This window comes from Dama dama, chromosome Y (genome assembly GCF_033118175.1).
Source record: "Dama dama isolate Ldn47 chromosome Y, ASM3311817v1, whole genome shotgun sequence".
Classification (NCBI taxonomy): domain Eukaryota; kingdom Metazoa; phylum Chordata; class Mammalia; order Artiodactyla; family Cervidae; genus Dama; species Dama dama.
This window is the reverse complement of record NC_083715.1, coordinates 857,799-874,382: the sequence shown is the minus strand read 5'-3', so window position 1 is coordinate 874,382 and position 16,584 is coordinate 857,799. Positions and strand designations below refer to the sequence as shown.

At 39.8% G+C, this 16,584-nt stretch overlaps 1 pseudogene; it reads right to left on the bottom strand.

Moving 5' to 3' along the window:
• Positions 1–7,200: 7,200 nt before the first annotated feature.
• LOC133053528 (chromodomain Y-like protein) lies at positions 7,201–8,026 on the bottom strand (annotated as a pseudogene).
• Positions 8,027–16,584: the final 8,558 nt, after the last annotated feature.

Here is a 16,584-nt window from a genome sequence, read left to right as displayed (position 1 = left end):
TCTATTATATGGGAAATGAAAACATAAAGGGAGATCATCAGTGAGTCCCCAGAAAGTGTAATTGAGTTTGATAGGATACTTATCCTAAAAATATGAAGTGTACCATCCGCCCAAAGGATGGGGTCGAGTTGTGTGGATCTGCATGGCCTATTGGTGCAAGTAACGACCTGGAATGGAAGGGGATTAGTGAAGTTGGCCTAATATACCCCAGGTGTGGCTGAAGAGGCATTTACCTGACAAGCAAGCAGAGCAAGGATAGCTATGAAAACCTTTTCAGGAGTAGGAGCATGTCTTGTCGACACAGCTATGTCTTGAGCTGGGTGACAGACGTCCATGATTTGTCCCCAGGTCGGGAGAGCAGCCTGTCGGGTGGCTCGTGTTGGGCATTTTCTATGGGACACGGGGATAGATCGTGTGTGGTCTCTCAAGGACAGCCGTGATATCTGCATAGTGGGAGGTTCATGTGGATATTCATCTGGAGCTTCTGGTGCTGTCTGTGCTTGATTTTTTGGAGTTTCCATGCTGGAGGAGGGGGAGGCCCCCTTTTTCCTTTTTGGCCGAGAAAGCAGAGGCATCGGGTCCTCGGGGAATTGAGACACACTGGATCAGCCTGTCAGAAATCGGAATGGTTGACTCTGCATCTTGAGGAATGATAAAAGCATACCATCGGCCGCTGGTTATCAGTGGGTCAGGCCCCTTCCATTGTCCTGAAAGGACATCCTTCCACCTGACTAAAGGTTTCATGACCCTTTGTTCTGGGGTCCAATGCCAAAACATGGCAGTGTGACCCAACAAATCAGCATTAAGATTATGTAGTACAAAGACGGCACGCTCTAACACCTGGTGAGGGGAACTCTACTTGTATAGTTATATCTTGAAAGACTTCACCCGTCCTGGCTGTAGTTATAATCACATGAGAGAAAGTGTCCACGGTTACAGGAACAAAGGATCGCCTCCAAAGGCGATCAAAGGATGGAACATGGGCTAAATCTACCTGCCAGAGCATATTTGGCAATAGTCCTGGAGAATATAATCTGAATGCTAAGGTAGGTAGAAAAGTAGGGCAGTGTGTACAGGAGTGAACTATTTCTCGAGCTGACTCTCGGGGAATGTGAAACTGATATTTGAAAGCAGTTGCGTTTTGATGATGTAGGGCGTGTGAGGCTCGATCATCAATAACAGTGTCAGTTGCAATCGATTTAGTAAGAGCATCAGCTAAATCCTTTACACGACTTAAGGGCCCTTGTAGACTCAAGTGAGCTCGAATATGCCTGATATCAAAGGTTTTATTTGGAATCTATATTGGTTGTTGCAACTTAGACAGTAAGTGAAAGATGGTGGTTTTATTTTTAGGCAGCACAGCTGTCTCAATATGAGAAAATAGTGTGATAACATACTGTGAGTCAGAGTATATGATAAACTCTTCTTTGGGGAACATAACAAAGGCCACTACGACGGCAGTCAGTTGAGGCTTTGGGGCTGAGGTTTCTTGGGCATATAACACTTTTAGTTTGAGTTTCTGTAACTATGGAAGCTTTTCCATTGGAAGACTCATCTGTAAAATTATTGACAGCCTTTGGTATAGGAGAGGCTTGACATCTTTTTTTTTTTTTTGGAAAAAGACTGGGTCATCAGCCATGAAATTTAATGAAGAGTGAGAGGGCAAATGATGTGGGCAAGGAAACTTGCCCTACATAATGTCCTAAGGCAATTTGCCAGTCTTTGTTAAACTGCAGGAAAACATTTAATTGTTATTTTATTGTATGAAATTATAATCTCAGGAGGATTGTTACCAAACGAATGTATCATCCTTTTTCTGCATTTTACAATTAGTGTTGCTATTAAAGCTGGGTCATAAGCCACTATCTTCTTGTCTGTAGCTGGAAGATGTATCCATTCCAGGGGTCCTGATTGCATTAATACACCAGTCGGAGCTGTAGGAGTAGGCAAGCACAAAAGCTGCCACACTTTACTTGTATCAATCCTATTTACATGACTATAGACACAGCAGCTGTTACTTTATCAAGGGCTTTTCGAGCTTCAGGGATCAGGCTCTTTTCGGAAGCTGGGTCAGAGGTACCTTGTAAGACATTAAACAAGGGCTTTAATTCAGCAGTAATGAATTTTACCTAAAGCCTAATCCAGTTAATATCTCCTAGCAAATTTTGATAATCACTTAATGTCACCACATGAACTTTTTTTTAATTGTAAGGGAACATGAGTCGCCATTTTAGAATATAGACCTTGCCCTAGATAAGTAACCTGGGGGTTTATTTGCGGGCAATTTGTAGGCCTCTATACTGTAACGCCTCTGTTAGATCATGCAGCACTGATTGTAGGTATGCCTGATTGGGATGTACTATTTGGATATCATCCATACAATGAATTAAATATACCTGTCTATGTTTGATATGAACCCTGTGCAAAAGACTTGAAAAGATTTAGAAGTGTGTGCAGGGGCACTGTCAGGTTTAAAACATTAGGATAACACAAGTCTAACAGTGAGGGGTTATTTTGGATAGAAGAAGAATGAGCTTTGACATGTACAATAACTTTAAATAACACTTATTTATTTTACTAAAATAACAAAGTTAAAACCAATATAAACCACTTAAAGGCAAAGAAATGTATAATCTGTTATTGATAGATTTATTCTAAGAAAACATTTTTCGCTTCACAAAGAGAGCAGACTATATTTCAGTCTGTTACCAATTTAGCCGAGAGCAAACAAACAGCATTTTATTTCGTTAATCTTAGATAAGTTTTTTGCTTTTTTTTTCTTATAAATCTTGAACTAGAGGTATTTTTCTAAAGGTATGAGAGTCAAACCATACAGGGTAATTGACAAAGTAGCCTGGTCATTATTGTGAGCTGTAACACTTGAACATGATAATTAAAACTGTAACTGACAGCATGTTACCAGGACATATCAATTTTCATGAATTTTCCATAATTTTTAGGTTATCTATGTAAGTAATAACAACCATACAGTACAAACTGAGAAGATTTAGCGCCCTTCCAACAATCATTCCCATGCCATTTAACATGTCAAATGAACTCAGATAGTATAATAGCCTTTTGGGAGGCTTCAGGGGCCCTCTGAAGCATCCCAAACTTAGCTAGTGGTTCAAAGAATTTTAAAAGAATATGTTTTAAAATGTTTTATCATAAGGGTCAATTAAAAGCATTTCAAACGTTGGGTCAGATTTAGTCAATGTTGATGGGTGTATCCTTTAGCTTGCTGATATATCACAATCAAGTTCTAGTGAACGTGAGCTCCGCCCCCTTTGGACCAAATGGACTCTACCCAGTTTTTTGTTTTGGCCATGTCCTTCCTAACAAAATCTATTTATCTAACTAGTTTTAATCCAATTTTAGAAAATCCCGATCATGCCAAACTCTTTTTTAATATTCTTGATACCTCTGTTAAATTTACTGAAAGTATACTTCCTGCTTTCCTTTACCAACAAAGAGCTAACATTTGTATGAGCATTTTAGAGACTGGTGAGCATAAATACCAGTGATAATGTTTAAATCCCTTGTTTTTTCTTTGTTTTATTTATTCACTTTGTAACATTTTAGGATGGCATCAAGCACTATTTACTTGTAGTCCCACATCTCTTTAGTTGTTCTGTAAAAGGAAATCAGTGTTTAGTGGGAAATGTTTTAAACATTTAATATATTTGGAAATGTCCTAATTAATAGACTTTTAATACTTAGTTTAGCACATCCCTTAGAAATCTGACTTATGTCAATCTGGAGAGACAATTGTAAACGGGTATTCCTAAAGAAAAATTATTTGTTAGAGTTTATATAAAAACTCGTATCTTTTTTCCAATTTTTAGAAAATTTTTTCACTCGAGGTAATTGCCTTGTTGACAAAGTGGAAACAGATATAATATTTAACTTATATTAAACCTAGGTAGAAAAAATATTTTACTTGATGTTAATTATTCTAAGACATGTCTGTATCAGATAGGTGACTGAACAAACATTCTTATCAGGTATTCAATACTGAATATAACTCAGTTCACCTGAACCTGGAATTTATTGTTTCATTTAGAATTATTTGATTTGTAAGTGCTTATTCTTCTTTAAAGCAAATAAATAGAGCTCATTTACAAATTAACCTAAACAATATTATGCAGAGACAAGGACATACCAACACATCTTTAGACAAATGCAGTGCAAAATCTAGCTTCATGTTTTAAGCTGGGTCATGAATTAGATATTACACAATAAAACTTACTAGCTTCTACAAATAGAAGCAATACATTAAAAATTTTAAAGGCTTTTTTTCTTTCCTTTTTGTCTCAGTGTCAGGAGTTAGAGATTGTCTAGGGGCAAATACTTTGGTGCTCTTTTGATACCAGCATTGCATACCATGCCCACCCCCTCCTGCCCAACCGTCCTTGACAGAGCTCCCCAGCTAAATTCCCAGCCTTGCACTCACATACAGAAACACCACATCCTCCTCCTCTTCCCCCATGGGAAGGGTATCATTGGGGCTCAGTCTGAGCACAGGACAGCCCCATGCTTTCAAGCTAACTGGACCTTCTCTTCCCATCTCCAACTGCACAGGAACCATGCCCCTCCCTCTGCACATACTTTTCCTTTCTCTGCCCTTTCTGCCCCACACAGAAAGCTCAGAGAGCTCAGAGACACACATAATTTCACACCGGGTTGATTTTATTTAAATGTCATTATTAATGTTGGTGGGTGCTATTGGTAGAAGACTCAATGACTGTACTGTTGGCCACTTTGAAGCAGTGAGACCCTGGAAGAATTCTCATGTCTCTAGCCATGTTCTGAAGTCACTGGCTATGCAGTTGTCCAGCAGGAATGGCAGGGGTCTCCATGATCTCTTGGGCCTCTTCCAGTTGGTTCTGATTCAGCTCTTGATTCGCCTTGGAACACTGGCTCCAGAGGTTTGAACCTCTGATATTGTTAGGGTTCTCTGAGGTGGGAGCTATTTGAAAAGCCTTCTTGCTCAGCTTTGGTTGAATGTGCTTATTTGCCCTCACAGGTACCCTGGCAACCTGGAGAAAACAAGAGAAGGAGCAAAGAATGGCATTAACTTGGGGAAGAGTGTATTGCTGTTTGGGACTGATGGTTTCAGTAGAAGGAGTGTGACCAAGAGGTGGCATGTGCAAGACAAGGAAAGGGGAAGGTGTCTTAGGGGCCCTGTCAATGGGCAGGGTGAGCTTGGGTGGGTTCACTCACCTTGACACTTCTTTTCGACCTCAGTTGATAAGACGTCTTCATCTTGTCGTACTGCATAAGGAGCCGGTTGTTTCTGAATTGTGCTAGAGTCTTTTGGCTTCCCAGTCACTTTAGTCATTTGGTCTTGTGTCTGTGTGTGTGTGTGTGTGTGTGAGTGTGTGTGTGTGTTAAGAAATATTCAATTGATTTAACTAGTTTTCACAGGTGAATGTGTATTCTATAGAAACTTGATTGATTGTACAGTTTATATATATTTCAAACTACAGAACGCAAAAAGTAGGTCATATGGATGCAAAACTACTGCACCAACCCGTCCAAGTAAAGGCAGATTTACATTCTGTAAGCTCTCAGCAAGGCCAGGCTGTGGTCGGTTCCAAGTAGAAACTTCAAAACTGTACTGAAATAACGTTTTGATTTTATTTCACTCTTCATCCATTCCATATGATTGCAAGCTCAGAAACCTGCCAGGAGACAGGCTTCTGGAAACGTCCCCAGCACTGGCAGGAATGCAGACATCTATGTCCACAAGGCACTCTCACATAGGATCCTCTCCTTGTTATGGTGTGTAGATGTGAAAGCAGAGACTGAGAACATGAAATGTCGAAATAATAAGGTAGTTCTCTTTAAAAGGAGTTTCTGAATTGAATAGTATGCCAAAAGAATTTTAACTTGTTCAATAAAGTACATTCTAAGTGAACCTAAAAAGCACAGTTTATAAGCATGCAAATTCTTTCCATTTTTGGTGTAATACATCAATCACATCGCAAAGAGAAAACCAAAACTCTATATAAAGTAGTAGAGCTCACCTAGCCACAAGAAGCACTCATGTATTTATTTTTCAAAAGGGTCAGAAAACCTAATTATAAACCTGCTAAGATTAACTTATAACTTAAGCTACCATACTGAAGCTAGTCAGTGATTCACTAATACTGCAAAAGATGCTTTCTGTTAGCGAGAGTGGTTTCTTCCTGTTAACTGGGTAAGAATCAGACTTTGAACAACAGGGAACAATCAATTGATATTTCAGCATGAATCCGAGGCATATTTTACTTTTGGGTATGTCCATCAGAGGGTGTTTAGCCAGAAGTACTCATCCTAAAAGATAAGTCTTCCATTTGATTTAGAATTTTCTACCTTGGAGGCTTTGGGCCTTTTAGAGATAAGGCACATCTCAGATCTTTCCATATTTCGATTTGCAGCAGGGATGGCGAGGCTTGCTATCACCCCTTTCTTTTCTTTTAGAAGGAAAAGAAAAAGATAAACACACATTGTTTCAGACTTTTCTGACACCTAATCCTAGAAAATATCTTTATATATACACATTCCTAGCCGACGATGACAAGAATGAGAGCCTCAAGGAGCAGGCCAGAGCTCACCATTATACTTTTATACTCGTGTATATTAAGTATAAACCAATGACGTTTCAACAAAGGAGTTTTGTAGTTATTTATTTTAAAGCTACAGTACCTCAGAACTCCTTGGCAATAAATAGCTTGTCTGTCTCAAGTCCTGCTTCCCAGAGGGAGCTCGGTAGGAGCCTGGCCCAGGCCGTGAGGTCCGGCACGGCGCGCCCTGGTGAGGTCGGGTGGCCGGACAGTCAGAAATCGTCGACCTTGCTCTTCCTGTACTTGAGCCTGTAGTCCATGCCCTGCGCGGAGTCCTATATCTTCTTCTTCTTTTTTTTTTTTTTTTAACTTTTTTTTTTTTATTATTATTATTATTTGGAGGCTAATTACTTCAAAACATTTCAGTGGGTTTTGTCATACATTGATATGAATCAGCCATAGATTTACACATATTCCCCATCCCAATCCCCCCTCCCACCTCCCTTTCCACCCGATTCCTCTGGGTCTTCCCAGTGCACCCGGCCCGAGCACTTGTCTCATGCATCCCACCTGGGCTGGTGATCTGTTTCACCATAGATAGTATACGTGCAGTTCTTTTGAAATATCCCACCCTCACATTCTCCCACAGAGTTCAAAAGTCCCATATCTTCTTGAGCACCTCACACTCCCGCTCATTGGCCCGCTCCAGCTCCAGCCTCATGTTGCAGCGCACAAGGGCCTTGGATTCCTCCAGCACGACGCGGTTGCAAGAGGCGAGCTCCTTGATGCGAACCATGACTTCCTGGGTGAAGGTCCTAGGCCAGAACACCTGGGAGACCAGCCTTTTGCCGCATGCCTCCTGTGCTGTTAGCTTCCGCCCTCTGAACAGCATTTCGTTGGCAGATGCTCCTCCCATAATCTTGGGGAACATGACGGTGGAAGAGCCGTCTGGACTCTGTCCGAAGGTGGTAAAGGGTGTCTGGAACCATGCCTTCGTTGGCCCAGACCACATCACAGAGAGGCAGGATGGATGCTCCTAGCCCAATGGCTGGGCCATTCACAGCTACGACAATAGGCTTCTTGAACTGGATGAAGCTGTTCATGAAGTTTCTGATGGCCTCAGCCATTCTGGCGCTCTCCCTCTTGCGGTCATCAGGCAGGCGCTGGATGAAGTAGAGGAAGTCCAGGCTGCAGCAGAAGACACTGCCCATGGCGCTGAGCAACACCAGGTTGCTGTCGTCGGCGTTGGCCATGCTCAGCGCGCTCTGCAGCTCCTTCATCACCTCCGGGTTCAGCGAGTTATTCTCGGATTACTTGGTGGACAGCAGGATGTGGGTGAAGCCATCCTGCTTCTGGACCACGATGTCCTGGTGCCAGTAGGTGCTCTCCCTCTGCCGCACACTGAAGCGCAGCTGCTTGTCAAAGGGCTGGTCTCGCCTGTCCTTCATGAACTTCTTCTTCCCAGCTTTCACGCCCATGACTTAACGTCTGCAGGGGGCTCATGCAATTGGCCATCAGCGCGTCCACCAAATTGGACGTGCCATTCCCTTTCATGGCCAGCCGTGTGGCCATGGCGGCCTTCACGGGGCCCGACGCCCGTGGCAACAATTGGTGTATCCAGGCCGGCTCCCCATCATCACCGGCTCTCCCCCCGGGCTCAATAGGTCCCTGATCCGCTTCTCGGCCGCCGCCTCTGGGGCCGCTGTGTCTTCTGGCCCCTGCTCCATGGGGTCTGCATTCTTGGGGCTCTCGTCCTGAAAGCTGTCCAGCACAGTCCCACTCTTTATGGGGCTCTTGGGCACGAGAATCCTGTTGCCCAACCAGGCCAGGTCCATGTTCTTGTAGGTGGCCTGGCCCTGCGTGGAGCTCTTCTGGAAATTCTGGCTGGTGGTAAACAGTGGTGTGCTCTTGGCCTCATGCTCCTTGTCCACCACTAGGGCCTTGGGGGCGGCCTTGGAGAAGCTGCTGTTGGTGGATCTGGAGATCTGATTCTGGCCGTTGTTTGGGGTGGTCTGCTTGGCTCTAGTGAGGTTGCCCTCCTTCTGCTTCCCGGTGTGGTGCTGATTGAAGTCTTGGATGCACTCCTCGCAGCTCACTAGGTGCTGATCTGGCTCCCATGTGGCATCCTCCCTGCCGTAGCCTTTCCACCAAACCAAATACTCCATCTTCCTTTTCTTGTTTTACCTCTTGTCAATGATCCTTTCAACCTCATACATATCCACGGAGACCATGGCTCCCTGCTCTTGGCAGGGCCAGTGAGGCAACCCTGGTCATTTTGAAGACTCCCAGTGGTCTGCTCCAGAGTCCCTGAATACCACTATATGTAGGGGACCACACCCTTATGATTATGAGGTCAGTAAGTCCATTCCCCAGCATTTATTGTTTGTAGACTTTTGGATAGCAGCCATTCTGACTGGCATGGTTTTGATTTGCATTTCTCTGATAATGAGTGAGGTTGAGCATCTTCTCATGTGTTTGTTAGCCATCTGTATGTCTTCTTTGGACAAATGTCTGTTTAGTTCTTTGGCTCAGTGTTTGATTGGGTCTTTTATGTTTCTAAAATTGAGCTGGAGGCGTTCCTGGTATATTTTTAAGATTAATTCTTTGTTGATTCATTTGCTATTATTTTCTCCCATTCTGAAGTCTTTCTTTCACCTTGCTTATAGTTGCCTTTGTTGTGCAAAAGCTTTTAGCTTTAATTAGGTCTCACTTGTTTATTTTTGCTTTCATTTCCAATATGCTGGGAGGTGGGTCATAGAGGATCCTGCTGTGGTTATGATGGAGAGTGCTTTGCCTATGTTTTCGTCTAGGAGGTTTATAGTTTCTAGTCTTACATTTAGCTCTTTAATCCGTTTTGAGTTTATCTTTGTGTATGGTGTTAGAAAGTGTTCTAGTTTCATTCTTTTCTAAGTGATTGACCAATTTTCCCAGCACCACTTGTTAAAGAGGTTGTCTTTTCTCCATTGTATGTTATTTCCTCCTTTTTCAAAGATAAAGTGTCCATAGGTGTGTGGATTTATTTCTGGGCTTTCTATTTTGTTCCATTGATCTATATTTCTGTGTTTGTGCCAGCACCACACTCTCTTGATGACTGTGGCTTTGTAGTAGAGACTGAAGTCAGGCAGGTTGACTCCCCCAGTTTCTTTATTCTTTCTCAAGATTGCTTTGGCGATTCAAAGTTTTTTGTATTTCCATACGAATTGTGAACATATTTGTTCTAGTTCCATTTGTGTCATCTTTCATTTGTTTTATCCATACCTGGTTCTTTTCTGTGCACAAGTTTTTTCTCTGCTTAGGCAGGTTCATTCCCAGAGATTGCATTTTTCTTGTTACAATGGTGAATTAAATTGTTTCCTTAATTTTTGTTTTTGGTTTTCTGTTGTTATGTGTAGGAGATTTCTTTGTGTTTATTTTGTATCCAGAAACTTCCCTAAAGTCATTGACTATGTCTATTAATTTTCTGGTCGCGTCTTATGATCCTCTGGCAGAGTAATATATGTTTGCAAACAGTAACAGTTTTACCCCTTCTTTTCCAGTTTTCTGGTAGTTATTTTCTTCTTCTTCTTCACTGATTACTGTAGCTAGAAGTCACAAGATTATGTTGATTAACAGAGGTAAGAGTTGGCAACTTTGTTTTTTTTTCATGAACTTAGGCAGCATGTTTAAGTTTTTACCTATGAGAAGCATGAAAACAGTGGTTTTATCCATACATGGCCTTTATTAAGTTGAAGAAGATTCTCTCTGTTCCCACTTCTTCTACAGCTTTTATCATAAACGGGTGCTGAATTTTGCCAAAGGCGTTTTCTGCACCTATATCTTAGACGGTTTCGAGAGATTTCCTTGGAAACACCTTTGTTATCTTTCAGTGTTCTTTCCTCCTTTGGCCACCTGATGCAAAGTGCTGTCTCATTAGAGAATGCCCTGATACTGGGAAAGATTGAAGGTAAAAGGAGAAGTGGGTAGCAGATGCTGAAAGGGTTATAGTATCACCAACTCTATGGACATGAGTCTGAACAAATTCTGGGAGATAGGGAAGCTAAGACTGATGGGACACAGGCCATGGGGTGGCAAAGGGATGGACATGAATAAGTGACTGAACAACATTAGCAACACATTCTCTCCTGTTATTGACAGTAGTAGTCATTCTTGACTATTTCATTTTCTATCCCAACATACCCTATCTGCATCTCAGTTACACTAATTTTACCACTTACATGCATAGATTCAGCCACATTTGTTGTCATAATTGCCCCCCACTGGCCAAAAATCTATGTGATTTCTCAACTACACATGAGCCAGTATTCTAAACTTTCTCCAGCAGTCATTTATATTCCTCATGCACCCTCTACTTTGCTCTAGCCAGAGAAAATTGTCATTTGCCAGCTAAGCCATGCGACAGGAAGCAAGTTCTTCAGGATAAATAAACTTTTAGGATTCTGTATTCTATCATTTTCTCAATCTTCACATTGTTCCTTTAAGTTTCATTTCTCCAATCACACTGAAATTTCAGTCTGTGCTCTGTTCATCTCAGTCTCACTGTCTGTGAAGATACTGTTCTTCTGTTTTCCTTGATTTTTCTTTTTTAGAAATGTTTATGAGAGTTTATTTTAAATTCTTCTGGGAGTTTTTTTTTTTTTTTTTTTTTTTTTCAGTTTACAAATCGTTTTGAGATTTTAATTTTAGATTGACCTGTTTGATGAGCTTTGATAGATGCTCCTTTCCAAATGGAAAAAATTATGGCAACTCACATCTACTTTAGCTTCTGATTCTACTCACTTGCATTCAGGAGTAAAGGATTGTTTCTGAATAATACAACCTGCATGGGTGTACATCTTAGTCACCGAATCATGCTAGACTCTTTGCAACCTCATGGACTACAGCCCATCAGGCTCCTCTGTCCATGGGCTTTTCTAGGCTAGGATATTGGGTTGGGTACCCATTTCCTTCTCCAGGACAACCTGAATAGTGGAACCAAGAAGAAACATAATTTTTAAGGTTTTAAATCTTAATAAATTCTGGACTTGCAGAAACAATTCCCTCAAAAAAAAAAAAAAGAAAAGAAAATCTTGATTGCAAGTTAAAGTCAACATCTTTGTTTGCCTATCCCAAGATCATCTAAAAATAAAATAATCATTGGCTTCTATGAAAAGCATATTTTTCAGTTACTCATATAGGTAAGGAATATAAAAAAGCAAAATGAAATCTCAGAGATCTATATCATAAATAGAGGAAAATAATGGAATTTCTCCTTAAGAGAAATTGAAGCTAAGGTATGAATCTTTCTGATTTTTTTTCTTGGTGAGTGGTAGTTGGCATTCTTGCTGGTAATTTTTTTTCCCATCAGGATTCCTTAAATCAGGGTCCATACTTGCTATTCAACCCAAGCAAGATGGTAGGCGCTGAGAGGGCGTCAGAAGGCAGACAGACTGAAACCGCAATCACAGACAACTAGCCAATCAGATCACATGAACCACAGTATTGTCTAATTCAATGAAAGTAAGCCATGCCGTCTGGAGCCACCCAAGATGCTTGGGTCATAGTGGAAACGTCTGACAGAACGTGGCCCACTGGAAAAGGGAATGGCAAACCATTTCAGTTTTTTTTTTTTTTTTTTTTTTTTTTTTGCCTTGAGAACTCCATGAACAGTTTGAAAAGGCAAAAAGTTAGGACTCTGAGAGGTGAACTCCCCAGGTCGGTAGGTGCCCAACATACTACTGGAGATCAGTGGAGAAATAACTCCAGAAAGAATGAAGGGATGGTGCCAAAGCAAAACCAACATCCAGTTTTTGATGGGACTGGAGATAGAAGCAACGTCCAACACTGTAAAGAGCAATATTGCATAGGAACCTGGAATGTTAGGTCCATGAATCAAGGCAAATTGGAAGTGGTCAAAGAACAGATGGCAAGAGTGAACAGTAGAGTCTGAAGTCAGACAGGTTGATTCCTCCAGTTCCATTTTTTTTTTCCTCAAGATCAATCTGGCTATTCGAGGTTTCTGTATTTCCATGCAAATTATGAAATTATTTGTTTTAGTTTTGTGAAAAATACCGTTGGTAGTTTGATAGGGATTGCATTGAATCTATAGATTGCTTTGGGTAGTATAGTCATTTTGACACTGTTGATTCTTCCAATCCATGAACACGGTTTATTTCTCCATCTGTTTATGTCCTCTTTGATTTCTTTCTTCAGTGTTTTGCAGTTTTCTATATATAGGTCTTTCGTTTCTTTAGGTAGATAGACTCCTAAGTATTTTATTCTTTTTTTTGCCATGGTGAGTGATATTGTTTCCTTAATTTCTCTTTCTGTTTTCTCATTGTTAGTGTAGATGAGTGCAAGGGATTTCTTTGTGTTAATTTTATATCCTGCAACTTTACTATATTCGTTGATTAGCTCTGGTAATTTTCTAGTAGAGTCTTTAGGGTTTTCTATGTAGACATCATGTCATCTGCAAACAGCGAGAGATTCACTTCTTCTTTTCCTATCTGGATTCCTTTTACTTCTTTTTCTGCTCTGATTGCTGTGCCCAGCACTTCCAAACCTATGTTGAATAGTAGTGGTGAGAATGGGCTCCCTTGTCTTGTTCCTGATTTTAGGGGAAATGCTTTCAATATTGAGGGTAATGTTTGCTGTGGGTTTGTCATATATACCTTTTATTATGTTGAGGTGTGTTCCTTCTATTCCTGCTTTCTGGAGAGTTTTTATCATAAACAGATGTTGAATTTTGTCAAAGGCTTTTTCTGCCTCTATTGAGATAGTCATATTATTTTTTTATCTTTCAATTTGTTAATGTGGTATATTACAGTGATTGATTTGCAGATGTTAAAGAATCCTTGCATTCCTTGGATAAAGCCCACTTGTTCATGATGTATGATTTTTTTTGATATGTTGATGGATTCTGTTTGCTAGAATTTTGTAAAGGATTTTTCAATCTATGTTCATCAGTGATATTGGCCTATAGTTTTCTTTTTTTGGTGGCATCTTTTTCTGGTTTTGGAATTAGGGTGATTTTGGCCTCATGGAATGAGTTTTGAAGTTTACATTCTTCTGCAATTTTCTGGAAGAGTTTGAGTAAGATAGGTATTAGCTCTTCTCTAAACTTTTGGTAGAATTCAGCTGTGAAGCCATCTGGTCCTGGGCTTTTGTTTGTTGGAAGATTTCTGATTACAGTTTCGATTTTTGTCCTTGTGATGGGACGGTTAAGATCTTCTATTTCTTTCTGGTTCAGTTTTGGAAAGTTATACTTTTCTAAGAATTTGTCTGTTTCTTCCAAGTTGCCCATTTTATTGGCATATAGCTGCTGGCAGTAGTCTCTTATGATCCATTGTATTTCAGTGTTGTCTGTTGTGGTCTCTCCATTTTCATTTCTAATTTTGTTATTTGGTTCTTCTCACTTTGTTTCTTAATGAGTCTTGCTAATGGTTTGCCAATTTTGTTTATTTTTTTCAAGATACCAGCTTTTACCTTTGTTGATTTTTCTATGGTCTCTTTAGTTAGTTTTTTTTTTTTTTTTATGCCCTATTTTTAAGATTTCTTTCCTTCTACTAACCCTGGGGTTCTTCATTTCTTCCTTCTCTAGTTGCTTTAGGTGTAGAGTTAGGTTATTTATTTGACTTTTTTCTTGTTTCTTCAGGTAAGCCTGTAATGCTATGAACCTTCCTGTTAGCATTGCTTTTACAGGGTCCCATAGGTTTTGGGTTGTTGTGTTTTCATTTTCGTTCATCTCTATGCACAGTTTGATTTCTTTTTTGATTCCTTCTATGATTTGTTGGTTATTCAGAAGTTTGTTATTTAGCCTTCATATGCTTGAATTTTTAATAATTTTTTTTTCCTGTAATTGAGATCTAAGCTTACTGCACTGTGGTCAGAAGAGATGAATGGAATGATTTCAATTTTTTTTTAATTTACCCAGGCTAGATTTATGGTCAATGATTTGATCTATTCTGGAGAAGGTTCCGTGTGCACTTGAGTAAAAATGTGAAGCTGATTATTTTGGGGTGAAATGTCCTATAGATATCAATTATGTCTAGCTGGTCCATTGTGTCATTTAAAGTTTGTGTTTCCTTGTTAATTTTCTGTTTAATTGATCTATCCATAGTTGTGAGTGGGGTATTAAATTCTCCCTCTATTACTGTGTTACTATTAATTTCCTCTTTCATACTCATTAGCGTTTGCCTTACATATTGTAGTGCTCCTATGTTGGGTGCATATATATTTATAATTGTTATATCTTGTTCTCAGATTGATCCTTTGATCATTATGTAGTGTCTGTCTCTGTCTCTTTTCACAGCCTTTATTTTAAAGTCTATTCTATCTGTTATGAGTATTGTGACTCCTGCTTTCTTTTGGTCTCCATTTTCATGAAATATTTTTTTCCAGTCCTTCACTTTTAGTCTGTGTGGGTCCCTTGTTTTGATGTGGGTCTCTTGCAGATGGCATATATATATATACATATATATATATATATATATATATATATATATATATATATATATATAATTTTTCCATTTATTTTTATTAGTTGGAGGCTAATTACTGTATAATATTGTTGTTAGGGGCCTTGTTTTGTATCCATTCAGCCAGTCTTTGTCTTTTGCTTACAGCATTCAACCCATTTACATTTAAGTTAATTATTGATAGGTATGGTCCCATTGCCATTTACTTTGTTGTTTTGGGTTCATGTTTATACAACCTTTCTGTGTTTCTTGTCTAGAGAAGATCCGTTGGCATTTGTTGAAGAGCTGGTTTGGTGGTGCTGAATTCTCTTAGCATTTGCTTGCCTGTAAAGCTATTGAATTCTCTGTCATATCTGAAGGAGATCATTGCTGGGTACAGTAATCTAGGTTGTAGGTTATTCTCTTTCATTACTTGAAGTATGTCCTGCAATTCCCTTCTGGCCTGAAGGGTTTCTACTGATACATCAGCTGTTATTCTTATGGGAATCACTTTGTGTGCTATTTGTTGTTTCTCCCTTGCTGCTTTTAATATTTGTTCTTTATGTTTGATCTTTGTTAGTTTGTTTAATATATGTCTTGAGGTGTTTCACCTTGGGTATATCCTGTTTGCAACTCTCTGGGTTTCTTGGGCCTGTGTAATTATTTCCTTCCCTGTTTTTGGAAAGTTTTCAGCTATTATCTCCTCGAGTATTTTCTCATGGCCTTTCTTTTTGTCTTTTTCTTCTGAGACTCCTATGATTCGAATGTTGGGGGCATTTCACATTGTGCCAGAGGCCCCTGAGGTTATCCTCATTTCTTTTGATTCTTTTTTTTTTCTTTTTTCTTCTCTGCTTCATTTATTTCCACCATTTTTTCTTCTACCTCACTTAGCCTTTCTTCTGTCTCTGTTATTCTACTGTTGGTTCCCTCCAGAGTGTTTTTGATCTCATTTATTGCATTATTCATTTTCAACTGACTCTTTGTTCTTTCTTGTAGGTTCTTATTAAACATTTCTTGCATCTTCTCAATCTTTGTCTCCAGGCTATTTATCTGTAACTCCATTTTGTTTTCAAGATTTTGGATCATTTTTATTATCACTATTCTAAATTCTTTTTCAGGTAGATTCCCTATCTCCTCCTCTTTTGTTTGACTTGGTGGGCCTTTTTCATGTTTTTTTTTTTTTTTTTTTTACCTATTAGGTATTTCTCTGCCTTTTCATCTTGTTTAGATTGCTGTGTCTGGAGTGGGCTTTCTGTATTCTGGTGGTCTGTGGTTCCTTTTTATTGTGGAGTTTTCACCCAGTGGGTGGGGTTGGATGATTCTTTTGCCAAGGTTTCTCATTAGGAAGCTTGTGTCAGTGTTCTAGTTCATGGAACTGGATTTCTTCTCTCTGGAGTGCAATGGAGTGCCCAGTAATGAGGTTTGAGATGGGTCTATGTGTTAGGTGTGACTTTGGGCAGCCTGTATGTTGACGCTCAGGGATGTTCCTGTGTTGCTGGAGAATTTGCATGGTATGTCTTGCTCTGGGACTTATTGGCTCTTGGGTGGTGGTTGGTTTCAGTGTAGGTATGGAGACTTTTGGATGTTCTCTTATTACTTAATGT